Source organism: Macrobrachium rosenbergii, chromosome 40 (assembly GCF_040412425.1).
Source record: "Macrobrachium rosenbergii isolate ZJJX-2024 chromosome 40, ASM4041242v1, whole genome shotgun sequence".
NCBI classification, from domain to species: domain Eukaryota; kingdom Metazoa; phylum Arthropoda; class Malacostraca; order Decapoda; family Palaemonidae; genus Macrobrachium; species Macrobrachium rosenbergii.
In genome coordinates, this window is record NC_089780.1 from 28,192,584 (window position 1) to 28,219,886 (window position 27,303).

The following is a 27,303-nucleotide window of genomic DNA, read 5'->3' on the forward strand; positions in this document are numbered from 1 at the left end:
AATTTGATTAAAAACCTCAAATTTAACAGACAAAACACGTTAGTAACGAATGTCAACTTTAATGATAGCCTTTTAAACACACAAGTTTGTCGTTTTCCCTCTTAAGTACAGTAGTTGCAGTTGCATTTAATGTTGTCATTTCTTAATTGCAAATCAAATTAAGTACTGTCTACAACTATGCTCAAGGAAAACCCAACTATTATCAGGCAATAAAATCTGTTCGTTTACTGAAGTCTTTTTAAAAACTGAGCTGTTTCCTCAACCCTTTTAGTATATACACAAAACCACTGTTTTACCATTTCACTTTCTATATCAAGGTTGAATAAAACTAAAAAGAAGGAAAACTGATGCTACTTCTTTGAGGTATACTTGTGTATCTGGGGTAAGGTAGTAAAGTGTGGGTATTCTAATCTTATCATATTTCTGGTTTTTTTAAAAGAGAGTTAGGGTGAGTAACCTAATGCCTTCATCTTCTGGCCTCACATACAATAAGATCACCAGTGGTGTCCAGCCACAAAGAATCTAATAGATCCTTTTGGTAAAAGGCAGTAGATTGTAAAACCCAAAATCAGAAGCAGTAAATGAAAAAAAAAAAAAAAAAAAAAATCTAAGCTGCTGCAAACTACCACTTCATGTAAGCCTTCTTCAGATTCACAAGGAAAACTTGAACCTCACAGATTCTCAAGGAAAACTTGAACCTCACAAACTTCTCAACCAACTGGAAGATGGGAGTGAAATTCCCACTGCTGAATGATACTGGAAAATAAAAAAATGTCACCTTAGCAGCATAGTTTACACTGGTGCCCCAAAACTCTCAGACACCTACTGTATATGAAAGGCTAAGAAGTAACCATTACCATGCTTTGTTCCAAATACTGTACTTTATCATGACTACTCAAAAAAATAAGATCACCTCTGCATTTGTACATAACTGGTAATTTCAACTCCCATCATAGGCCAAGTAAAACTTTAACATGAACCCAGGGATGACATTGCCAATATCAAAATCAACACCAACTGGCAGCTAGGCATAGTTGTACAGTCACGTTCAAAACTTACGATACTCTCAATCTAGATTTTCGGACAAATTGTCAACATAGAAAGCAACATCTGGCAACTACGGCATGGGGAGGGTGCATGGGCAGCATAGTTGCTGAGAGTCACTGATTTAAAGGGACACGTTATCTTTCTAATTATCGTAGTGGCTTACTTGTGATTTCGGGCTCTATGTTTTACTTGAGAAAAAGTTAAAAAGTAAAAAGCAAAATAACAAAAAGCAAAGCTTTTGCGTTATTAATTATGTATAGTTTCACTATTCAAGCTCTCATTTTGAATTAAATCACATTACTAGGCCTATTGGTCCTTGACATTTTGTTTGTATTAAGTTGTTCATTGTAGGCTTAATGCCTACTTACCTTACATATAATAAGTATTGATGCAAGTCTATTGTTATTTAACTGAATCATAAAGGATAAAAGGAATAGAAACAATAATTCACATAAAGATTTTAATGAATTATGAAACGTGAAATGCCCTAAGAAACTAAATATAAATTATATTTCATGCAATCACGCAAAGAACACAACGGAAATATGAAGCATAAAAAATAGTCTCTCTTTCTCACAGTTAACAACAGTTCGTCAAATAATTTAATTTTCCTACTGTGTCTTACACATTATGATAGTGAATAAAAGTAATAGTAAATTTATATTCCTTTGGTATAATATGAATTAATATTCCTTTGGTATAAAAGTAAATAAATTTCCCTTTTTATAAAGATGAAATAATACATTATTAACCTATGACATAAATATGAATAACAAAAAAATTAGTCTAATATTTAGTATGACCTCCATCATTGTCAATCACAGCTCTTAGTCTATTTGGCATTGAATCTACTAACCTTTGACAATAATTATTCATCCCTCTTTTCGGTCTTAATGACTCCACACAGATAGGCAGTGTTTGATCAGTGCAGGTTTGGTTTTATTGTCCCAGTATCCCATTCCCTTACCATTTGTCCCCAAAGATTTTCTATCGGATTGAGGTCAGGAGATTTAGCTGGCCAGTCTATCGTATAACATTGTTCTGTTCAGCAAACCATTCGCTGACCACTTTCGAGTTGTGAACAGAAGAGTTGTCCATTACAAGATAGACTGGCAAATGACCCGGTAGTAGAAGTTTCCTCACTGATGGGATCAGGACTTCATCCAGAATTTCTACATATTGCTGTCGGTTAAACGCTCGTCGATGGGAATCAGTTCCCCTGGTCCACACGCAGCCATCCATCCCCATAATCCTGCAGAAATTCTTCCACTTCGCGCGACGGTTGAATATTTTCTTTATTGAACCTAGAGATTGAGATACACAAAAAATGTTATCGCAAATAAATGAAGAAAATATCAACGCTGAATATCACCAATAGTCTATTAATAAAAATGAGCAATAAGGAATTTACATTGATATTGAGATTGTTTTCTCACTCTCGATAGGTAATTCGTTAGAATTCAATAGGCTTGAAATGTTATCCTTGAAAGCAAAAAGAAAAGTTATATTTTAAGGAGCTTGTTGGTATTTAATCAGTGTAGTAAGGAACGTTCATGTTACACATAGGCCTAAGCCCACATGAAAACTATTGGTATTAATTACTTACCTTGCAGTTATTTAATCAATATAGTAAAAAAGTTCATGTTACACATAGGCCTAAGCCTACATGAAAACTATTGGTATTAATTACTTACCTTGTAGGTATTTAATCAGTGTAGTAAAGAAAGTTCATGATACACATAGGCCTAAGCCTACATGAAAACTATTGGTATTATTTACTTACCTTGTTTTATTAGGTCGCCCGCAGTGGAGTATACCATGATCGTAAGCTAGCAAAAGTCTTCTCATCACACCATATAACGTTATCCCAGAATCCTGACTCAAGCGGTAGATACTGAAGAGCGAAAGCTACTCGTTGCTCTTGGTGATTTTGAGACAAGGAGGGTTTGATTGCCGGTCTGCGGTGATGAATTCCTTGGTTGTGTAATCTCCTTCTCACCGTAACATTAGAGATTTGAAGACCTAATTCTGATTCACTTTCGCAGCAGTTGTTATAGGCTGTGAGATAACTTTAGCAACGATCTGTTCATCCTGCTCTCTAGTAGTGCATCGGGTCGACCTTTTCTAGGCTGATTCTGGAGGTTCTCTTCTTCGTTGAACCGTTTGATCCACCTGAATACTGTTGTCCGACTGATATTTAATTTGCGGCTAATTTCTATGGGGAGGATATTATTTTTATGCAGTTCTATTATGACTCTCCGTATAGCTAATGAGGTTTCTTGTCTTTTGGCTTCAGGATTTATTTGAAGTCGCCCAAGATGCTCCATCATCACAGCGTGAAGTCGGGTCAGCGAAGTAGGCTAAATACTGAGCAGGAGCACCACCACTGTGTCACGTGACAAGTTGCACATTGCTTTGGCGGCTTTTCAGGCGTGCCAACCTTTCGGAGTCAGGGTGCGAATTTTCTCGTGCTGTTATTGTTTCCGGGGGAGATTGCGTGTGGTTGCCAGCCCTGATGTTATCGTTCACATTTCAGAATGTTTCGTTTTATTTCGTGTATAATATCCAGAAAGGCAAACTTTTGAGTAGTGAAGATTTTTATTTTATTTTTATATTATGTATAGTATTAATATATGTACTGTGTTGCTCTTATAATTCAAAATAAGTTTATAAAAAAATCAAAATAATTCTTTTCACTTGTGAACGATAATCAAAGTACACAGTATCGTCACTAATGAGCAGCGACTGTACCAGCTTTCATTATATATGACCAATATTGTTATTTAAAGAACAACAAAAGTAGGGATTGCACATCTTAAATGCGCAATCACTACTTTTGTTGTTCTTAAATAACAATATAATCATATAATGAAAGCTGGTACTACTACTGCAGATATTTTATTTAACTACATCTTAGCTAGCAAATGGGGAAAATGATATTTTAATGATAAAATAAGGTTTGTTCATACTTACCTGGCAGATATATATATAGCTGTATTCTCCGAAGTCCGACAGAATTCACAAAACTTACGACACACGCAGTGTGGGAGTCCAGGTGGTTAGTACCCATTCCGCCGCTGGGAGGCGGATATCAGAACCATTCCCATTTTCTATTCAGATTTTCATAGTGCCGTTGTCTCCTGAGGGGAGGAGGGTGGGCACTACGAATATATATCTGCCAGGTAAGTATGAACAAACCTTATTTTATCATTAAAATATCATTTTGTTCATGAAACTTACCTGTCAGATATATATATAGCTGAATCGCACCATTGGAGGTGGGCAGAGACAGCATAGGATTGAGAAACAAAACAATGTAGATGATTACACATCTTGGTTCCTTACCTTTTAGCATAGCTGACTTCGTGATTACTGTCACCCAAGTCTGCGTCTGCTTTACTGGAGTTTCCAACGAGGTAGAGACCTATATGGTTGGAGAGTTCCAGATGATCTGCCAACGGGGACGTGACCACTATGTGACCAGATCATAGCCCTCAAGAAGGAAGCAAAGAGACAAAAATAACCACCTGGCCTACCAAACATCGTGACTAGTTAAAAACTAAGGAAAGGGAAGACTGCCCCCACAGTCTACCCCACAACCATAAAAACACAACCAAAAATTTTTTAAAAACTATTCCTAACCAACATTACAGGATAGGATGGGTACTGCCTCCTTCCCCCAAGATCGTACCAGCCGAAACGTAAGGTCCCAATGAACAGCAAGACTCATACACTGTTCTTACGTCCTTTAGGTAATGAGAGGCGAACACAGAATGACTTCTCCAATAGGTGGCATTCATAATATCGTTCAGAGCCATGTTCTTTTGAAAGGCTACTGGCGTTGCAACAGCCCGAACCTCATCGCCTTAACTTTCAAAAGTTTGAAGTCACTCTCCTGACAACTTTTATGCGCTTCTTGAATGGTGGACCTCAAGAAAGCCAGCGCATTCTTTGACATGGGGACGTCAGGTCTTCTCACCGAGCACCATAACCTATCCGCAAGACCTCTTGACTCTTTCGTCTTGTCCAAGCAGAACTTTAGAGCCCGAACAGGGCATAGCAATCTTTCTGGTTCCTGACCCAGAATACCCGCCAAACCTTTCATTTCAAAGGACTTGGGCCAGGGTGAGACAGGTTCTCATTCTTGGCAAGAAACAGACGGTTGAAAGAGCACACCGCATCGTATCCTTTAAAACCAATTAACTTGGATATTGCATGAATCTCACTGATTCTCTTTGCAGTAGCGAGAGCAACTAAAAATAACGTCTTCTTTGTTCGTCCCTCAAAGAAGCAGCATGAAGGGGTTCAAAGGGACTTTGCATCAGGAACTTAAGAACTCGTCCAAATTCCAAGACGGAACCAAACACTGATGCACCTTAGTCGTCTCGAGCGACCTAATGAGGTCATGCAGGTCCGTATTGTTGGCGATATCTATTCCTCTGTGCGAAAGACCGCCGACAACATACTCTTATATCCCTTAATAGTGGAGACTGCCAGCTTCGGAACTTCCCTAAGAAAAAGAAGGAAGTCTGCAATCTGGCTCATAGTGGTCGAGGAAGAGGAAATCCCTCTGCGTTTACACCACTGTCGAAATCGGCCCGCCGACTGGTAAACCGCGATCGAAGATGTTCTCCTGGCTCTCGCGATCGCTCTTGCCACCTGCTTCGAAAAACCTCTCGCTCTCGCCAGCATTTCGATAGTCTGAACGCAGTCAGACCGAGAGCGGAGAGGTTTTGATGGTATCGTTCGAAGTGGGGCTGTCTGAGTAGATCTGGACGAAGAGGCAACACCCTCGGAAAGTCTACCAGTAGCGACATTACCTCCGGGAACCACTCCTTGTAAGGCCAATACGGAGGCGATCAGGGTCATCCTTGTGTCTTGCGACGGCGCTAACTTCCTGACCACTTCTCCCAGGATCTTGAAGGGAGGGAAAGCGTATAGGTCCAGACGAGACCAGTCCCAAAGAAGGCGTCTATTGATACTGCTCCTGGATCCAGGACAGGAGAGCAGTAGAAAGCGGAAGCCTGTTGTTCTTCGATGTTGCAAACAGGTCTACTAAGGGTCGACCCCATAAACCCCACAGTTTTTGACACACCTCCTGGTTCAGAGTCCACTCTGTCGGGAGCAGTTGATGACGACGACTTAGCAGGTCCGCTCTCACGTTGTGAACGCCTGCTACAAACCTCGTCAGGATAAATAACGTTCCTGGAACTCGCCCACAACAGGATCTCTTTCGCAAGGACGAACAGGGAACGAGAATGAGTGCCTCCCTGCTTTTCAGGTAAGCTAGAGCTGTGGTATTGTCGCGTTTACCTGGACTGTGCGACCGGACACTTGATCTTGAAGAATCGAAGGGCTAGAAGAATCGCCCTAATTCTTTCATATTGATATGCCAGGTCACCTGTTCCCCTCTCCAGGTGCCTGACACTTCTCTCTTCCCCAATGTTGCTCCCCACCCCGACATTGTGGCGTCGGAGAACAACACTAGGTCGGGGTTGGAAGGCTGAGGACACGCCTTCTGAAAGCTTCGAGGATCAACCACCACCTGAGATGCTCCTTCACCTCGAGGAAAGTTTGAGAGACAACTCGAGATTTTCCTTGTCTTCCCAGTTGTCTTGCAGGAAGAACTGAAGAGGCCTGAGATGTAGTCTCCCTAGGGAAACAAACTTTTCCAGTGAGGAAATGGTCCCCAGCAGACTCATCCACTCCCTCACCGAACATGTTTCTTTCCCTAGGAAGGCTAGGACTTTTCCGTAGCACAGCTGTTGACGTTCCGGGGACGGAAAAGCCCGAAAAGCCACTGAGTCCATCTGAATCCCCAGATACACGATGGACTGTGTTGAGTCAGGTGTGACTTTTCCGAAGTTGACCAGCAGGCCGAGTTCTTTCGTCAGGATCAAAGTTGCTTGTAGATCCTCCAGACACCTCTCTCTCGATGACGCTCGAATCAGCCAGTCGTCCAAGGAGAGCGACACACGTACGCCTGTCAGATGCAGCCACCTTGCTACATTCCTCATGATGACGGTGAAAATCATGGGAGCTGTGGACAGGCCAAAGCAAAGAGCTCTGAATTGATACACCTTTCCCTTCAAGACGAACCTCAGGAACTTCCTTGACTGAGGATGTATCGTCACGTGGAAAGTACGCGTCCTGAAGGTCGAGGATACCATCCAATCCCCTGGTCTTAAGGCTCCTAGAACAGACTGAGCCGTCTCCATCTTGAAAGTTTCTTTCACGACGAAGCAGTTCAGGCTGCTGACATCCAGCACAGGTCTCCAACTTCCCGACTGTTTCGGGACCAGGAACAACCTGTTGTAGAAGCCGGGAATCAGGTCTAAGACCTGTTCTACTGCTCTCTTGACAAGCATTTGCCGCAGCAGGTCGTACAGGATCTCGTTTCTCTGGACTGTACGACGGAGAGAGGTCCAAGGGCGAAAGGCTTAAGGGAGGGGAGAAAGGAAAGGGATCTTGTATCCTTTCTCTAAAACCGAAAGGGACCAACTGTCTGCCCCTCTCACTTTCCAGGCCTCGGCAAACGCAAAAAGCCTGGCACCCACCGGTATCTGGAGGAGAATCACATCACTTCTTGCCCCTACCTCTAGCAAGGGCTTTCCTCTCGAGAGGTTCTTTCCTCGGGAAGAAGGCTTTGAAGATGATCCGGCACGAAAGGGCTTCTTCATCTTGGGTGACTGCTGGCGGGTTGGCGTCGTCGAGGTCCACGGGAACCGCAGGGCGCCGATGACTGTGCCAACAGGTCCTGTGTGGTCTTCTCTTGCAAGCTTGCAGCGATGTCCTTTACCATCGAAGCCGGGAAAAGATGACTAGAAAAGGAGCAAACAACAGTTCTCTTTCTGTGCCAAGGAGACGGACTTCGTGGCGAAACAGAAGAGTGACCTCTTCTTGAGCACTCCAGTCGCAAAGTGCGAGGCCAATTCGTCAGAACCATCTCGGACCGCCTTGTCCATGCAAGACAAGATGCTCAAAAGGTCCGACAAGGAGATCGAGTCCTGACTCCGCGACTTAAGGTCCAAAGCTCCAAGGCACCAGTCAAGGAAGTTGAAAACTTCTAGCGTCTTGAAGAGGCCCTTCAAAAGATGGTCCATCTCCGTAAGAGTCCAGGAACCTTGGCCGTCGACAGATGAGACCTCCTACTCGAATCAACGAGAGAGGCGAAGTCTCCCTTAGATGAGGAAGGAAGGCGTAAGCCTAAGTCTTCTCGGTCTCATACCACATGGCCGCTTTACCCGAGAGTCTTGAAGGGGAAGGGCGAAAGAAGACTTTCCTTGAGCTTTTTGGGGAGTCCATCCACAAATGGACTTTCTTGAAGGCCCGCTTTAGTGGAAAGCGATTTAGTCATCTTCAGAAATCCCGGGCTTTCCTAGACTTAGTCGAAGTCAGTTGAGAAGGAGGAGAGAGGTACTGCCGGCAGAAACTTGTCGGAAACAATTCCTTCAAAAGCTTGGCGAGAATCTGGTAGTCCGACGGCGAGGACTGATCTTAATCTCTTCTTCAGACTCCGAGTCCTTGAGTCTATCTCCAACATCGGGGGGGAAGTGCAGAGAGAAGTTGGAGAGGAAACACGCCGCAGGGACCTCTGCTTGGAAGAGGAACTGGCGTACAAAGCAGCAGGAGAACCAGGAACCACACGAGACGACAGCAACGGCAGGTGGGCGTCTTGAAGGGAGTCATGAACGTCTATCGGGCGTCACGTCTGGCAGCATGGCGAGCTTCTTGAGCGTCCCAATCGGCGTCACGTCTGGCAGCATGACGAACGTCAGGATCGTCCCTTAGAGCGCCACGTCTGGCAGCATGACGAACGTCAGGATCGTCCAGAGCGTCACGTATGGGAGCCTGACGGCGTCGTCAACAAAAAGGTGAACGTGGCGTCTAGAAGCGAGAAGGGAGAGGAGGACGTCCTGGGGTGACGTCAAGACGGTCCTCCTCAACACCCTCCGGGGACGAGAGTCTAGAGTTCCTTCCACGACGAGCAGGCGAAGCAGACGAAGGTGACGAACGAGGAGCAGGAGAAGGAGAACGCCTAGATCTCTTCACTGGAAGTCTAACATCCTTCCGACGAGTACGGGACCTGGACTCTCTCTCTGCAATGAATGAGGAGAGTTGCTGCTGCATGGAGGCAATAAGGGTCCTCGTTGGTGACGCCTCTCTCTCTGGAGAATTACGTAACTTGGAGGAAGAGGGACGAGGGGCGTCCTAATCCTCTTCTCCTGAGGAGAGCTCTGACTCTGGAGCGACTTGGGCGCTCAAACACGTCTTCTTCGGATGGCGTCCTGTACTTCTTTTGGGGGGCATCCACAAACTCTGGCGAGGAGCACAGAGTAGGAGAGAGAGGCGTGGCGTCCTCCTCCCTAAAGCTTCTCTTAAGAGGCGAGAGTCTACCTGACGGTTCCAACCCCTGCGTGGGAGGACGTGTCAGAAGACGAGAAGCAGTCCTTCAGGACACGAGCACGAGCTCGCGCCTGGGCAGCCTGGGAAGCGTCTTCAGGACCTGCGAAGGGACGCCAGACTGGTGGGGTTCCCGTCACCCTCCTTCGGCTTTCGACATGCTCTCTCTCTCTGAGTCCTGGGAGTCCAGCAGAGGTCCAGGCCTAGAGGCATGATGGGGCCGGTCTGACGCCCCCTCCACTACACTGGGGCACTAGTCACTTCACAACACTTTTCTTGGAGAGCTGACACCTTAGATTCTAATGCACGAATCGATTCCATCATGGCGGAAAGCATATTAGTCTCCACTGGCACGATCTCAGGGGCTGGAGACAAAACCACAGGGTTAGGTTCTAAAGGTACAGGGAGTTAGGGCCGACATCAACACTTCCAAAGAGAAGCACTCCTGGAGGAAGACCTCCTCAGTCGATCACGCTCCAACTTCCTCACATATTTATCATACGCTCTCCATTCATTTTCAGTCAAAGAAGCACATTCATCACACCTATCATTCAACATGCATATATGCTTCCTACAGTTAGAACATACAGTGTGAGGGTCAACCGCAGCTTTCGGCAACCTCACCTTACACTCAGACATCACACACACACGGTAACTAGCAGAGCTAGACCCAGACATAATGATAGTCTAATTCAAATCAAATCAAAACCAAAGAAAAGTCAAAAAAAAGCGTATGCCGATCTACCGATCCAAAGTCAAAATACCAAAAGACAATCAGATACTTAAGCAAAAAAGCAAATCCTATGACGGAGGTGCAGACAACAGGTGTTGACAACACCGGCGACAGAGAAAATCTGAATAGAAAATGGGAATGGTTCCTGATATCCGCCTCCCAGCGGCGGGAATGGGTACTAACCACCTGGACTCCCCACTGCGTGTGTCGTAAGTTTTGTGAATTCTGTCGGACTTCGGAGAATACAGCTATATATATATCTGACAGGTAAGTTTCATGAACAAATTGACTTTTATAGCCTCTCGTAAGTGTGAAAGGATGATAACACTGGAGCCTGATGAAAAGGAGTGCTAATCAGATTTACTAGTGAAATCATGTATCATCACTCAAAATACACCCAAGTGGGGATATACCAAGAGTGTAATGTATGTATTCTTAAATGGTTTTTGCTTCCTTTTAACTATACTGTATATTCATTCAATCTGTTGTCCTCCCAGCTGGTTGGTAAGACCTTTTTCCTTGTTCCAATATTTGCCCCTCTTTGAAGAACAAAACTTTTGTGCAAACCTTCCAGGAATTGGCCCTTTACAGAATTTTTTGGATACAAAACTGACAAACCAACTTCCATGTACCTACGCATGTAGTTATTGCAGTAATCTGACAGTCACATAAAGAATTTTGAATATATATATATAGGAAAGGGACCATAATAAAAAGAGATTTAACTTGGAAGGAAGCAATGAACCCATGCCATTAATAAGAATTTTAATAGCGGGAAAACAGAAGTAGAGAATTCAACAGCAATGAACAAGCTGGTTACTATAAGGCTGCGTGAGAAGAACAGTCTCTCTCTCAAGTTCAGTGGAATAAAAGCCAAAATCAAACCTATAAAAATAAAATAACAAAGTCATCTAGTGGTGACAAGAGAGAATCCAGAGAAAAGGTGACCTGCCCTGAGCCAACTGCCATCATAATGTGTTGCATCAGCATTAATGTTTTTACATCAGCTCCTCTTCAGAGGACGAGTCCTTCCGAGAGTTCCACCCCTTACGAGGGGAGGACGCCTCGGAGGACGAAAAGCAGTCCTTGAGAATACGTGCTGAAGCACGATCCTTGGCAGCCTGGGAAGCGACAACAGGACCTGCCGAAGGGACATCAGATCGGTGGGAAGCCCCCGTAACCTTCTTGCGGCTTTCGACATGTCTTCTCCCTGAGTCCTGGGAGTCTGACAGCAGTCCAGGCCTAGAAGCATTATGGGGCCGATCTGATGCTCCCTCCATAACACTAGGGGGAACACTGCACTTCACAACACTTTGGAGCGATGTCACTTTATTTTCGAGCGCACGGATGGTGTTCATGATCTCCGCCAGGGCCAAACCCTCCGCAGACACAACCTCAGGGCCCGAAGGCAAAACCACAGGGACAGGTGCAACATTATCTACTTTAGGGTTATCAGGAGAAGAAATAACCTGACTCTTGCACACACTCCTGGAGGAGGACCTCCTGACCCTGTCACGCTCCAACTTACGAACATACGAATCATACGACTTCCAGCTCGCATCAGACAATGGCTCACACTCCTTGCAGCGATCATCTACCAAACAAATATGCCCCCTACACCTCAAGCAAACCGAGTGAGGGTCTACCGAAGCTTTCGGTAGCCTCACCTTACAATCACTCATGCAACATACACGAAAACTAGCAGAACTAGATCCAGACATATTAAAGAGCAATCAGAAGCAAAATCAAAAACAGTCCAGAATAAAACGTGTGCCAATCCACAATCCAAGTCCAAAAAACCAAAAGTCAAGAGAATACTTAAGGGGAAAACCAGCAAGTAACGAAATCCAGAAACGAAGGTACTGAGAACAGGTGTTGACAGTACCGGTGACAGAGAAAATCTGAATAGAAATGGGAATGGTTCCCGATTCCCGCCTCCCAGCGGCGGGAATGAGTACTAACCACCTGGCCACACTGCGTGTGCCGCGAGTAAGTGTCATGAACAAAATATATTGTAAACTACATGGCAATGTAAAACCATTCCTTACTTTCCTTGGGCAAAAAAATCATCTCTTTACACCTCTTCACTTTAATGAAATTCACTAAAATTAATGAAATTACCTCTGACAGTTACCCACAATAGCTGTTATAATGCCATACTAGGGCACAGGCTTCTAGCAAGATTTACAGATGCATCAGTTTCATTTGCCAAGCTCTCTCACAAACGATTAAACCAGTCTTTCAGAGTTTTCAAGGCTTACATATAAAACTTTAACAAACAGCTGCAATTTTAAATCTTTAATGTATGGCTATCAGAGTACCTTAAAATCTGTCCTGAGTACTGTACCAATACGTGACTGGGTTCTTCACATGCGCTCTCTCCATGACTGCTGAATATGTAGCCTAAAACAACTACTGTACATCCTAATGCCCTACAACAGACTACCTAAAGATGACAAAGCCTATATGGGACAGAGGGGTCTTTGCTCCCTGGGACACTTAATCAGCCCACTGTACATTATCCCCAGTTATCCAGTTCCTTAAGTCCCCACCATGGTCAGGGCACGGTGTCCTAAGAGAGGTTAGGAAGGTAAGGTCTGGTTAGGAAAGGTTAAGTTTGTTTTCATCCGAGGTTCCTGTACCAGTCGTTCCCCATTTGTCCCATGATATGGAATTGGACAGGAAAAAAATGATAATGAATTCACTTGGAAAAATGTCAAAATAGAAGCAACCTCAGATGCAATAGCATAGCAAGTCTTCCCAAAATAGCCTACCAAACACACTACACACTGTCCCTGTATAGACCAGCAGCACTCTAGATAATTATTATACTGGATTTCATATACCCTAAGTTGTCCTTTGCCTCTCACATTAGTGTAACACAATTAAATCATTTGGAATACATACTACACTTTTCAATAAATGTACGAAATCATAACATTCAGATTTTTATAACTAGCTATATACGTTATGTGTGTGCTTCATCTAAAGTCAAGTTTTCTTGCCTTGATCATTCTAATTGTAAAACTAACCAAAAGCTTAAAAGCCATTGATTGAAAGACTAACTGATGACAAACACTGAGGAGATCTCTGGTCTGGTGACCTGCTAGGGTCTTGGCACCTTTACGCAGGTTAGGTGTGATACACTGCACTACAATGGTTCAGGCTAGGACTGAAAGCATTATAAGAAAGTTTAAGTTCAATGACACCCTATGGACTTTAACCATACTAAACTCTAGTGAACTTGTTCAAAATAAATCTTCCCAGGCTAATCTAGGGCATGGCAATAGGGAGCCCTGGACTATGCTTACTTAACAGGCAATGGTAAGGAATGCCATTAATGACCAAACCCTGAATAACAACCATGGTAGAGCAAGACCAGCCTCACAATGGGTATGGCCTATTCTACAGTCTAGGTTAGGGCACACCCATTTTAAGCAAAATGTTAGTTATGGAACTTTTTTTCCAAGCAATCTTTAATATACACTTCAAGAGAAGGACCTATTCAGTCCCAAGACCTACCAGGACAGTCAGACTTGTGTCTGATTAACATGGTTAGCAAATATACTATGGTTAACAAGCTGACACACCAAGGAATAGCCCAAATGAATGTACACTAACTTGTCTAACCTTACTATTAAGTCATACTGTTACTTTAAATACCATGGTAAATCCTAACAAATGTTCCACACAGACTATTACCTTGGAAACTGATTTTTCCTATACTTTTAGTGTTGTTGATGAAGGAGGTGATGTCGTTTATTGTCGGCCAATTATTAACCTCATAACTACCTAACTTGGTAGGGGACCCTTTGGGAACGCAGGACTTTTGGAAACAATGGGAGAAAGACCAGACCACCATTGTTGCAAAAAAGAATTGGATCCATTTTTTGGGGGGACAAATCCTTCATCACACACAGGATTGGTACTAGGAGGGAGGGGCAGGCAGTGAGAGGCTAAGGTTCTAATTTGACTATGTGATTATTCGTGTGGTGTTCTAGCAATCAAAGTAATAGCATGGTTCCTGTGTTTGGTGTTAAAGGGACTAGGTTTTTTGTGAACAAAGATTTACAACTGATAAAATGTTCAATGTAGAGAGTTTGACGAGCAAACTGAGCTGTAGACTGAGCAAGTGCAGGAAACTCCACATTTTACCAAAAGTTCCCCTATAACACTGCATGTGCACAATAGCAAAAATATAATCAGTTCTGAGGTTAATTACAGTCGAAAGACAAAATACAATGGTATATTCTTGATAAGCAACCAAAATGCTATAGAAAAAGTCAATTTCCAAGGTAATACCTGATGCGGAGCTAATACTTAACTCTACCATAAAAGGAACTTTACTGTACTAAGCTAATGTACTTAACCTAACCTAACCTAGCAGACCATGTTGCTTAATCGGGGGCTCTACCCCCCGAACCCCCCAGGAAAGGAAACTCTACTTTTTACCAAAAGCTCCCCTATATTGTACATGCACGATAGCATTCCAGGATGGCCAATGTACAACTTCTGTTACGCCTAACTACAGTCAACCGAAAAAATTAATGGTAACTTCTTAATACGCAACCTAAATACTATACGAAAAATCAACTTCCAAAGTAATACTCTATGCGTAACTCTTCCTTAGTTCTACCGTTCCTTTGATAATAGGTTTCCTTAGTCAATCCCTTCTTGAACATATGGCTCCCTAATGACCAGTGTAAGGAATTTCCTTGACAGACGTCACTGTATTTTCATTGTGCCGATAGACTGCACGATCAACCCACTAACTACGAAAGTGACTTAGCCCCCATGCAAGTATAAAAAAATTACGTACCAGGTTTTCTCAATTTATTTACAAAAATAAAATCATCTCATTCATCACCCTTGCATAACAATCACACAAAAAAATGCACTAACGAACTTACAATCTCCGTACCGGCAACATGAAACACCTGGGCTACACAACTGCCCTCAACTTCAAACAAACCACTGGAATCTAACCACAACCAACACAACGCCACCACAGTACACAAACGCTCAAACAGTTATTCTTACCCAATCATTCTCATTACAGCTATGCAGGAGCACTCACAGTTGCTAACTTTACAAAAACCTTTAGGAGCCCAACCCACACATCTGTCACCAATGAGAACTCTGGAATGTCGTCAAGACCAAGACCAGCGAGCGACAGTCTCACTTCCCTGTCCAGGTGGTTGCTAATTGGGCTAACTCATTTCTAGTTACTTGGGCTTAAGGACCCCAAACTCACAACAAATCACTCAAACAAGCAACAAGACGAAACATGACGTTGCATACTGCGGCCATACGTGCATTTCAGCAAAATGTGCAATAACAGTCGTGTTTATGACATGCCTCGTCTAGTAAGTTCCCGGCATTCTATCAGCCCCGTAGAATCGGTGGGAGTTTGAAGCAAAAAAATCCCTTGTACTGAATTTTTTCGCACCAACCTGTGGATCACGGAACCATTCCATAACAACAAGATAGTGGTACCTTCATACTCCCTATGTTTTCCCCCACCCAAATTGTCCCCTTCCCTTTAGGTAGATATGGTTAATATTAACTGACCGACAATAAACAATACCACCTCCTTCATCAGCGACACTAAAAGTATAGGAAAAATCAATGGTAGAACTATATAGTAGCTCCGTGGCGGCGACTGCCTTCTAACTTAACTTTTACTACAGTTTTTTTGGTTGCTAATTATGAATTTACCTTTAATTTTTGGCGCTCAAGTGTAATTAACCTGTATTTATCCCCTGAAGTCCATCCTACAAGGGGTTTCCATACGCAATCTTCACAAGACAGAGCATGGGTATGTTTGTTTCGAACAGTTCATATCCCGTCCGACAAGTGCAATAACTTGTTAACATATGGGTACCCAACCTCCCCGGGGTCCAGTACTAAACATGGCGAAGGGACATTCCATTTGGCCAACAACAAACAGATGCACCGCCAGTATCAGAACAGTTGAAAAGGTAAAAACAGGCGCGCAGCTAATACATAGAATTACCAAATCAATTTCCAAGGTAATAGTCTGTGCGGAGTTCTTACCTATAAATACCAAAGGAACTATACTCACCTAACATACTCTAACCTAACCTAACCTAGCAGGACATGTTACTTAGCTGTGGGGCTGGTGAAGGAAACCCACTTTTTTACCAAAAGCTCCCCTAGAACACTGCGCATGCGCGATAGCATTCCAGGTGGCCAATGTACAACTTCTGTTAGGTCTAATTGCAGTCACCCGCCAAAATATAACGGTAAACTTTTGATAGGCAACCAAAATACTTTAGGAACAATCAATTTCCAAAGTAATACCCCATGCAGAACTCTAGTTCTACCAAAAACACAAACTAAAATTTAATTATAAAGTTCCAACACTTACTAAAGCCGTGTAATAATCAAATTACGGCGTAACACAGGGGTCACACTTGGCCTTTTATCAAGGACGGCCATTTTTGGCGACTTTGTCAGAATATCGTTCTTGTCCATCATAGAAAACGGTTAGGATATATACATCGCTAGTTCAGTCTTTGTTCTTTTACGACAAGTACGTAGCTTCTAACTGATTAGTACTTATCCATTATATGATATAAAGCGATTATATTATAATAATTTATGATAATACTATCCATTATCTACATAATTAGGTCTACTGAATATTCGCATAAATCACTATTTTATAAAATATGAGCCAGCATACCCTTTTTTTTTTTTTTTTGCTTTAAATCAGTAATTTATAAAAAGCTTCCGTCAATTAATAAGAACTACTAACGGATTAAAAAAATATAAAAAAAAGATTTTGTATTACAGATTTAGTTGTAAACACGGAAATTACTGCGTTAAATATCAACTAAATATAGCGAATATTTGCCAAATAAAACTGTACTTCAAGTCATGTTACACCTTTCAAAGTTAGCGTTTGCAACCATGTATCTGAAGCGCTTTTAAACGTCGTAGTTGATTTAAAAAAAGATCCCGTGCTGAAACATGGCCCGGTTAACTTTATTATATATATATATATATATATATATATATATATATATATATATATATATATATATATATATATATATGTGTGTGTGTGTGTGTGTGTGTGTGTGTATATACATATATATACAGAAACAAACTCCTGAAATGGATACACACCTGGAAGTATAGTTTATTACTATTTTACACACACACACACACACACACACACACACATATATATATATATATATATATATATATATATATATATATATATATATATATATATATATATATATATATATATATATATATATATATATATATATATATATATATATATATATATATGTGTGTGTGTGTGTGTGTGTGTGTGTGTGTGTGTGTGTGTGTGTGTGTGTGTGTGTGTGTGTGTGTGTAAATAATAACAAACTATACTTCCAGGTGTGTATCCATTCCCAAATCTTATTTTAAAAAACCTGGGAGATGGATACACCCCTGGAGGTATAATTTCCTTATATATTTATGGATGCCTCAGTACCCTTCACATTCATATCCATGGGCACTAACTTTCACCATTTTTTCCAGACCATTCTATATGCATTACTTGTCAAAAAAGTTAATATTATTAATATTAAAATAGTTTTTTTTAAGAATAAGTACCCTGCTTAGATATTTCAACATTAAACAAAATTGCCAACATTCGTGGTTGTTGCTAATTATGATTGTAAGTTTATAATTCAAAGTATATTTTATATTGATCTCCGCTGATTTTTTTTTAGTAAATATGTCAGAAAGAAAAAGAGAAAATTCAACAAGGCTTTATCTTAAAACACGATCCTATTTTTAACTCCTGATATCTGATTCTAAATGCAGTATTCATGAAGTGTAATTTATTTGCAGAAAATCATCTTTAAAACATTTGTACAAGGAAGAATTTGAATATCAGTACCAACGCTGAGAACGAGAATCATACTAGAAAGAATCAAATTGCATTCCACCAAAATAAACTATGCTGAGCTCCTTTAACATATAAATCTCCCAGACAGTCTACCTGAGAATCAAGCTCATACAAAAAAAAAAAAAAATCTCTAATTGTTTTATATCATGATGTAAAAGGTCAACATCTGGATTACATCTATATTGCATGGCAATAGTGATTCTCATGTTTTCAAGAAAGTCACATAGGATCAAAAGGAATTTAGCCTCATTGCTGTGTCAGTCTGCTATATTAATATTCGCTAGAAAAGATGTTAAAGGTGGGGAGATACTCATGGGAGCACATAAATGCTGCATCTCCCAGACTAATGCTATTTAAAATGTAAATTAGCATGGTATGAATCTGTTGCAATAAACTAGATAATGGGCATGTGTAAGATAGTTCTCACATACTCTGTTTGCATGTATATGGAGGTATTCCCATCACTATTTCACCCCACAGAAGATCATCTGCAGTGTGTTTTGAAATATGAATTGTAGAAAGTTTCAAATATTCCTTTTACCTTCTCTCATCTGTTCTTTATGATCCCCTCTCATGTAGCTGTGTAACTACTTTAACATTGTCTTTGTTTCAATTTCTAGATTGTGCAAATATTGCATAAAAATAAAGAAAAAACACTTCCAGAAATTGTGTATATAATTAATCTAACATTTATTATAAGATCCACCACAAATTCCTGTCATTTAGTTAAACTGTGATCTGGCTAAACCATTAACAAAATTTCCAAACAGGTAATCAAAAAGCTGGCCAGGGCCTTTTCCTGCCTTAATGGGCCCTGCAGGTAAGGTTCGAACATGAGGTCTTTTGATATTATAAAAAATCATCAGCGAAGCTATGAGGCAAACATTTTTTTAACGACAAATTATGATTTGGGATCTGATAAGTATTTCCGAGAAAGAACCAAAAATTATTTATATGTTAATAACAATTTTAAGTCCTATATAACTTGGAGTCAAGGTTATGGATGAGATACTTTTAGCAACAATTGACTGTAGGCTATCCCGGAGCATTCCTTCCTAAATTTAAAAGTATATTTAAATAATATTAATCCACCCACTTTTCTGCTCATCATACCGAAATATTTTCTATGATAAAACATTGAGGAATGGACCCTGGAAAAGCATCATATTTCCCTGTAGACAAATGACACTACAGCTACCTATGTAAACGCACATAAAATAAATATGAACTTAAAACTATCTCTGTGCTACTTAATGTGTTTGAAACAACATCACAAAATCACGGCATACTTTCCATTTTTCATGCTTATTCTTGGCCTCGGATGCTGAACACTTGTATTTCTCTGCACATCTTCACATATTCACCAAAAAAATACCAATAAGGTCACTTTTATGACAAAAAACCTGTTCATCTTTGAACAGTATCTATATCTTAAGTTTAATTTGCTAAATATATATATTTTTTAAATTTCCGAAGCCTTATTTATCCCTTCGTAGATGTGCATTCTATTCTGCAGAAGATAGCAGTTTTGATGTTCTCTCGAATGTTCCTCAAAAATGCTCGTTCTTTTCGAATAATAATAATAGTAATAACATAACTTTCACGCACACAATAGTCACTCGGTTGCACTCGCTATAATGAGGAATTCCGAGCTAATACACGACTGCCTCTAAGGACACATTGGCGATACTGGCGATAGAGGAAGAGGCGGTGTGACGGCGTCTTTCTCCAAAGCCCTCTCGGTGCTCCAAGTCATAACCAAAGCATTTATTACCTAAGGAAACATAAGCAGTTTCACGTTGACTAATGTGACCTGGAGTGACTTTTGATGTAAACAGTTACAATAATTTCTGTAATATTAATCTACATTTGGTTAGGTCTGAGATATTAAACAGTACTATAAGGTGAAATTTTACTTTAAACATTATGGCAGTTTGGGCTTGGACATAACGGTAATTCTGACATATCATTTACCCATATTTTGACGTGTCCTATGAGCGTTTCTGACTAAAGAAACGAATGTTAGGAACGTTTAAAGCACGCATTAGAACGTAGTCAAATGATGTTTTCAAGTCTAAAATGCAATAATGGCTTAGGCCTAAAGTAAGATAATACCTCATACTGTTTGTTTGCCTCACAGGTATATGCAAGTAGCACATTTTCTCTCAACTGGCTTATGTTTTCCCACAATCCCTGAGACACAGTGGACCTGCTAGGCAGAAAATTGGTAGATATGGAAGTAGCAATGAGAACCCATAAAAAGACCCAGAAAATCCTGAAAAAATTACAGTGCAGATCTGTTCTATACAAAATACAGACAGGGAATGCTTGCAACAAAATAGTCAAAGTGGACCTCACCACATTTCTTGTACATGCTGTATATTGAGGATTTTTCTGTACAATTTCCTCAAAATTAGTTGTATGATTATGTTATGTTGTTATAAAGTAATGTGAATTTATTGCTCAAGAATAGCATATTTTCCATTACTAACACTGTATGAAATTATGGATCTTATTATTATTTACCATTTACTAAACTTACCTAAGAGGCAAACCATTCTTGAGTACTTCCAAAGTCTTCTTAAGGTAATTAGGCACTTCCAGTAGGGTTATGGAAGCCGACGATGAAATGGAGAGATCAGAAGAGGGCAGTACTGGTAGATCAACAAAGGAGGACCGTGCCAGTCCTTCAGTTAAAGTATCATTATAGTCAAAAGCTGCTAAAGGGCAAATAAACAAAATTTTTATTGTTAATGCCAACGACGTTATTAAGTTCACTCTGAACAGGCTGTTATTTGATATAAAGGGCAGCAGTGGGCAAGATGCACTTGCCTTGTAAGCTTTTCCATAATAGTACCATTTATTACTTGAATGACTCTTGTGACCAAACCTGCATTTAAAAATATGGAGGGTAATGATACTGTCTTTGGTTAAGTTGTTCTTGTACTGTACACCATATTACATAACTTTTTGGTTTGTACTTATAAAAGGATTGGAAATTTTGTGAATACTAGTATAGTATTTAAATTACCATTTTAGAAAGTAGGGTATAATGAATGACATTTTGAGTAACTTGTTGGAAGGTTTTGCTGTTATCATATAGTTCTTTGGTGACCACACCTTTAAATTGTTTTATGATCAAATTTGGTAGCTTGTTGATTTGTTAATTGCTTAATTTGTTGTTAATGCATCTTGCAAGCTCAGTTCACATGTCCTTTAGGTATTGGAATAAGGAATAATAATGGGGACTGAATAAAGTCAATTTCACAGAGGGAACATCTGCAATTAACTTACAGAGGTTTGAAGCACTGCCAATGAACATCCTTTTTCTGCTAGCCATTAATATTATTTATTTGCTTTGCCAATTTAGAAGTTTCCAAGTATCTGACTTAAATTATTAAAGTTCATAAAGACAAAGGTCTTAAAACATTACTGCATATTTCCTTCACCTTTTCATTTTACATTGCTCTCCTTGAATAATTTCATGTGATATGAAAATTTACAGTTTTATTTCCATCCCTAAATAGGTCCCTGGTTGGTGACAGCAGGTAAATCATACTTGGCAAGTATCACGTTCTTCAAGATGCAAATCTGAACTGCTTTTTGGTAACATGCAAGAAATTTCAAGTTTCATGCTACACCTAATAAAGGGCTATTCCCTGTTCAAAAGGTCTAACAAATTACAGTACGGTACTGTACTTGAATTACAAGTTGTTTTGTAAAGTTAATTATGATTAATCTCAAAGCAGCCTTACCCAAAGCAGTTTATTTTATTATGAAGTATTATACAACAGTTGGCTTACAGACTAAGCAAACTGTCTTCCAAAATTTAGAAAAATTATATCCTCCCTATTTGAAGGATCCTGTGGCAAATATCTAGTGCAAAAAATTGAATTTGCTTCCTTTCATCTGTTTGTGGATGGAGTTAGAAGACTTTTCTGTTTGCTAAGCTTAGAAACATCTACACAGGTCTTTGGGGCAGACTTGTATGAGAGATAACTTTGATATTCTCAAACCTGAAGGTGGTTTATAGGATTCTGAAGTGACATTATGACCCTTTCACTTCCTTTTTCTAAACTTACACCTTTGCCTCCTGCTATGCAAAATTCATTGTGATTGTGGCAAATCCCTAAAAACCCCACAACTAAGTCAGGAGGTCATAGTGACAACTATAAGTACTGTGCTGCACAATAAACAGTTATTTCTTTAAGCTCTTTGTGAGACTCTGGTACAGTATACAAATACTGTGAGTAAAAGAAAGTCATGGCACCATAATGAATACTTACAAATAATAGCTGCAACACTATCAATAATCCTATGTGAACACCGAGTATCTTTTATAACAGTAGCAGTAATCGCACTGATGTAAAACAAAACTACTAACATCATTAAAGCATAATTCTCGACTTCATATAACGTCAAACATTGCACTGCATATTTGAAATGACAAAAAATTACTAAAATTTCAGGGGTATGGTACAAAGTCAAGTTTATAGAGAACTAACTTCCTGAACAAAAATTATTTAAAAATAATGGAACTTCATAACCAAAGAATCTAACTACCAATGAAAGGTGAACAAATGCTTTTCAGAGCAATAACAATATGCACGTAGTGGTCACTGACCTCACTAGGACCACAGTTAAGCAAACTTGGCAGTAACATTTACAATAAAAGTGACTATTTTTTATAAAACTAAATCCTTTATCAAAAGGGAAAGGAAGATAGCAATCTTGTTCACAGAGTAGGCTGAGGTACCTGGATATTTGCCTGGCTAATGGAGAGGTGTTCTTATTTCTTGTGGTGTCTTGTGCTACTGTGACTGATGGGATTTGTGTTAAAACAATTGGCTCATCACAGGTTTTCTGGAGTTCATGAATCACCATGTTTCAAAATATGATACTTTCCTTATAAACAGTATCAATTTATTATGCTGTACAGAAATGAACTGAAGTTATTAACTATTACTGTACTATATTGTTTACCATGTGTTGTTCATCATTCTTCTGTTACACAAAGAATGCAGTTTAGAAAGGATATTATAGAAGAAAAGAGACCCAAGGTTGTGCAAATAATTTAATGAGAATTCTAACATACAACTGGATTATAACAAAATGAACCACATCACCTAATATTCAAGTGTAATCAAGTACGTGGGCAGAACAAACCATAAATGAAGAAACAAACAGAGATTTGTTACTATTACAAAAGTGTTTGACTTAAGCCCAAAATGTATTGCTCTAACCTAATCAGGTTACCCTATCCCACTCACTCAGCTGCCTTTGCAGTTGATACTAAGTCTAATCTTAACACAGTCAATTTACCATATTCCTTGCTTGCAGTCAGATAGTCTTAAGAAAATCCTCAAGTTTCGTGGCCTCGCTTTAAGAGATCATTGTCCCAACATATTTTTTATTCTCAGAAATAGTTCTCATTGTACAAACCCTGCTTTGTTGTGTACCATCAACTAATATATCATTCATGCCCTGACTTACAATGTTCCCTCACTTGTGTCTGAACTTTCTCATGATAGCCAGTTTAGAATAAAATGACTGTAGAGGTTTATGCTGGTTACTACCATTTCCCATAGTAAAAAATGCATGTTAAGCAGAATTTACAGCACATAATAAACAGGGGGGGTAAAAAGAATATACGGTATACACTTCATTTGGAAGTGTTTTAAGTTTTTAGAAATCTCTATGGTCGTATAAACCGTCATGTTACACAATCCTCAGTAAAGACTGAGGGACTGAGTGACAACCTGTAATGGTCAGCCTACTAATAACTGATACGCCAGCGAACAGACAGGTTCAAACTTCCTTTTTAGCAGTGGTTACAGAACTATGACTCTCATTTATCTAATGACTCTCATTTATCTATTTTTCACTTTCTCTTGCACCTTCTAAGCAAGGTGATTTTCTAAATGAAATTTATGAGAAGGAAGGGCACTGCTCATATAATTTATAGTTTACAAAAGCTTTTTCTTTCAAATTTTATATATTCATACAAAGTGTAAATCATCATTTTACATACAACAGATAGCTTTCTAGTCAAAAGGGAACTAAGGACTATCCAGCTTTCAACCTCAAATCCTCTAGTAATTGACTCAGGACAATATACTACAGGAATGTGAATGAATCATGGTCCCCTAAGAAGGTATGTCTTATCTCAAAGATGCCAACATCACCAAAACATTGAGAGAGTGTTCATTCCAATACAGGCAGTCCTCGGTTATCAGTGGGGGTTCTGTTCTGGGGATGTGATGATAACCGAAAATCGCCACTGACCGCTTTTGGTGATTTCTGGCTTATCAGCATTTGGTGATTTTCGGTTATCGGCACCTCTGTTAGGTATGTGTTGGTGCCAATACCCAATTATCGGCACCGGTAAGCGGAAATCGGCGCCAAAAATTGAAGATTTTCGTCGTTGGACAAGCCCCATAAAACCGGATTGCCATTAACTGAGCCTGCCACTAACCGGAGACTGCCTGTATTGTGAAGTCAGCCCCATTTTTACCAATTTTTTTTCATGAATATTCTAATTTACATATGTGTACAGAAATTACAAAAATGCATAAATTATTGAACAAGCCTCTAAAAATTCTGTGGTCATGAAATTAATTATTTCAATGATGACAGCAAATTGTCCCTAAATACATAGTACTGTACCACAAAAATTATTACTGTATAGCATAAAGTCAGTGTAATGTGTTAACTGTTTCAGTGATAATATAATGCCCTTAAATACAAAGAATAAAAAATTATTTTAGAATAATGAACAATGATTAAATAATCTAAGAACTAGTTTCATGGCTGCATATGCAACGTCTTTTCTTTTAAAATTTCTAGCAGAAAGTGAGGCATTTTAATTTTTTATGAAAATTACCGGGTGTAATGTCTTTAAATACACAGTACACATTAAACTAAAGCATTGCATTTACTAAAATTGACACAAAATTCTTAAAAATTAATAAATGGGTTACATGATGATGGAAGCCAAATGCCACAATGTTTTTGTTCTATGAACCATGCTCCACAAAAGTGGAATGTTACTAAAGAAGTCCAAATGCCAGTGCTATTGTAAAGTCCAAATGCCAGTGCTATTGTAAAATACTTGAGCTATTTATTTTTAACATATACAGTACAGTACTATAATATTATTACTGCTAACAGAATATTTTGAGGAGGGGCAAAATCTTCAAAATATACAACAGAAACCTTAAATTTTCAAGGGGTTTTAAAAGAAAGCAAAAAATTATTTGTCACTAACATGAATATTAACTAAAATCAAATTTTTAAATCTTTAAATTTCTCTGACAGAGTTGCCAACCAGACTTTCACCTTACCACTGGAAAATTGTTTGAAAAGAATTTCAATATGCATGTCTTTTCCACACTTTCAAAATGATGTTTAGAAGTAAATTAGAGGCAATGTGCTAATAACATAAAAATATATCTTTTTATGATAATACTGGAAGAGCCAATTAAACTGCCAAATGGTTCTCGTACTTGAATGTTACAACACGAAAACCTTTTGAAAAATTCATCAGAGATAGATCTGCAGATTGAAAAGGAGAAATATTCACAGGAAGACTAAGGACATGTCTTTTAGAAAAAAAAAAAAAAAAAAAAAAAAAAAGAAAAAAAAAAGGGCTGACTGTCTTAAGATGTGGCCGAGCCACTTACCATTGCAATCAGCTTTAGCAGAACTAAAGATGATCTGACTTACATTGGCAGTTTGCACCAAAAAAAGTAACTACAGGTTATAGAAGTGAGAATCTGTCTCATCATAACCATCAAACTTAGGGGGAATGAAAATAAACCTATTTCATATATTCACATCAGTAGTCACATAATCATGATGTCAACTAGTTTTCTATAAGACCTGTGAGTCAAACCATCTTCTTTTATCACTGTTCTAGAACCATGATGATCACACCTGTAGGTATAACCATAATGAGCCTAGCCTATCCAGTGCCTTACTTAGATCTTTGCCACTGTCCAATTTGTGCCAGACATTTTATTGATTATGTCATCCTTGTCCAAGGCACATGCCGTGGAACCCTTAGTGATCCAAACCTCGGTGTCTAGTCATCTCCCATCACATACCATGAGTGTAGCTTATCCAGTCATCTAGTCGACAATGAACTAGTGTTTCTTCAATTGGACATGGCTGAAGCAAATCCTATCAATTCATAAAACCAAGCTAGTGCTACTTCTGACTGTGACTAGGGTGAGGAAGCTAATTTTACATTGTTACTGACTTGCAATTCCTAAATTGATCACTAAAAAAGGCATATGAATCTATGTATCCTGCATGAAACAAGTGCCTGTATACCACAGCAGATGGTAAACAGGCAGAAGAGGACTCTGGGTTCAGTAAATCTGGTCTGTAAAGTGGTAGAAAAATTATGCATCTCTTATCCATGCCAAATAAGCTACAACTAGCATTCACATTAGCTCAATATTGTGGGTTAGAGGTTAAAGTTTGTTAGTGGAACCTCTTAAGGATACAGGAGTAATGAAACCTCAGGCATGCTTGCTTTCCTTCCCCAAGTGGTCAAGGATGTGGAAGTGCCTTTTACATGTATTTGCTGGTCCCTTACAAGTATGGCCTAGACAATTCACTGACAATATGTCTTGATTAGCAACCTTTTAGTGTACACAAGTCGAGTTCCTCACATCAGCACTCATAAGGACTGGGAGTCCAGGGAAGAAAACTTGAATGGATGTATACATAAAATATGTTGCATTTATTTTCAAATTGGTTAGTGGTTATGTCCAAATGCTGATCCTTCCCTATAGAATGCTTTCATACTTTCCTTGAGTCAACTGTCATAAAGTCCAGCTGAGAAGTAGCAATGTTACTCACTTCAGTTCTGAACCGAGGGCAACAGATGCCTACCGAGTGTCGTCCCACAGGCTGAAGACACTTAAAGTATCTTATGATTCTTCAACGTAATGTACATTTACCATCACTGTTCATATTTGTTGCTGGAATAATCAGTGCTTCCCTTACCCGACTACCTTGTACAGGCAGTCCCCGGTTTACGACGGTTCCGGCTTACGACGTTCCGAGGTTATGACGCTTTTCAAATATATTCATCAGAAATTATTTCCCAGCTTACGACGCATGTTCCGGGGTTACGACGCATCGTATGCCGATCCGACGGAAGAAATATGGC

The 27,303-nt window shown here is 39.7% G+C and overlaps 1 long non-coding RNA gene across 1 annotated transcript in view; it reads right to left on the reverse strand.

The window, feature by feature from the left end:
- Positions 1-16,703, reverse strand: part of LOC136826297 (uncharacterized) — a 55,244-nt gene extending 38,541 nt beyond the window's left edge. Inside the window, exon 1 of the long non-coding RNA XR_010849585.1 lies at positions 16,575-16,703. This is a non-coding gene — a long non-coding RNA (uncharacterized lncRNA). The remainder of the gene's footprint in view (positions 1-16,574) is intronic.
- Positions 16,704-27,303: the final 10,600 nt, after the last annotated feature.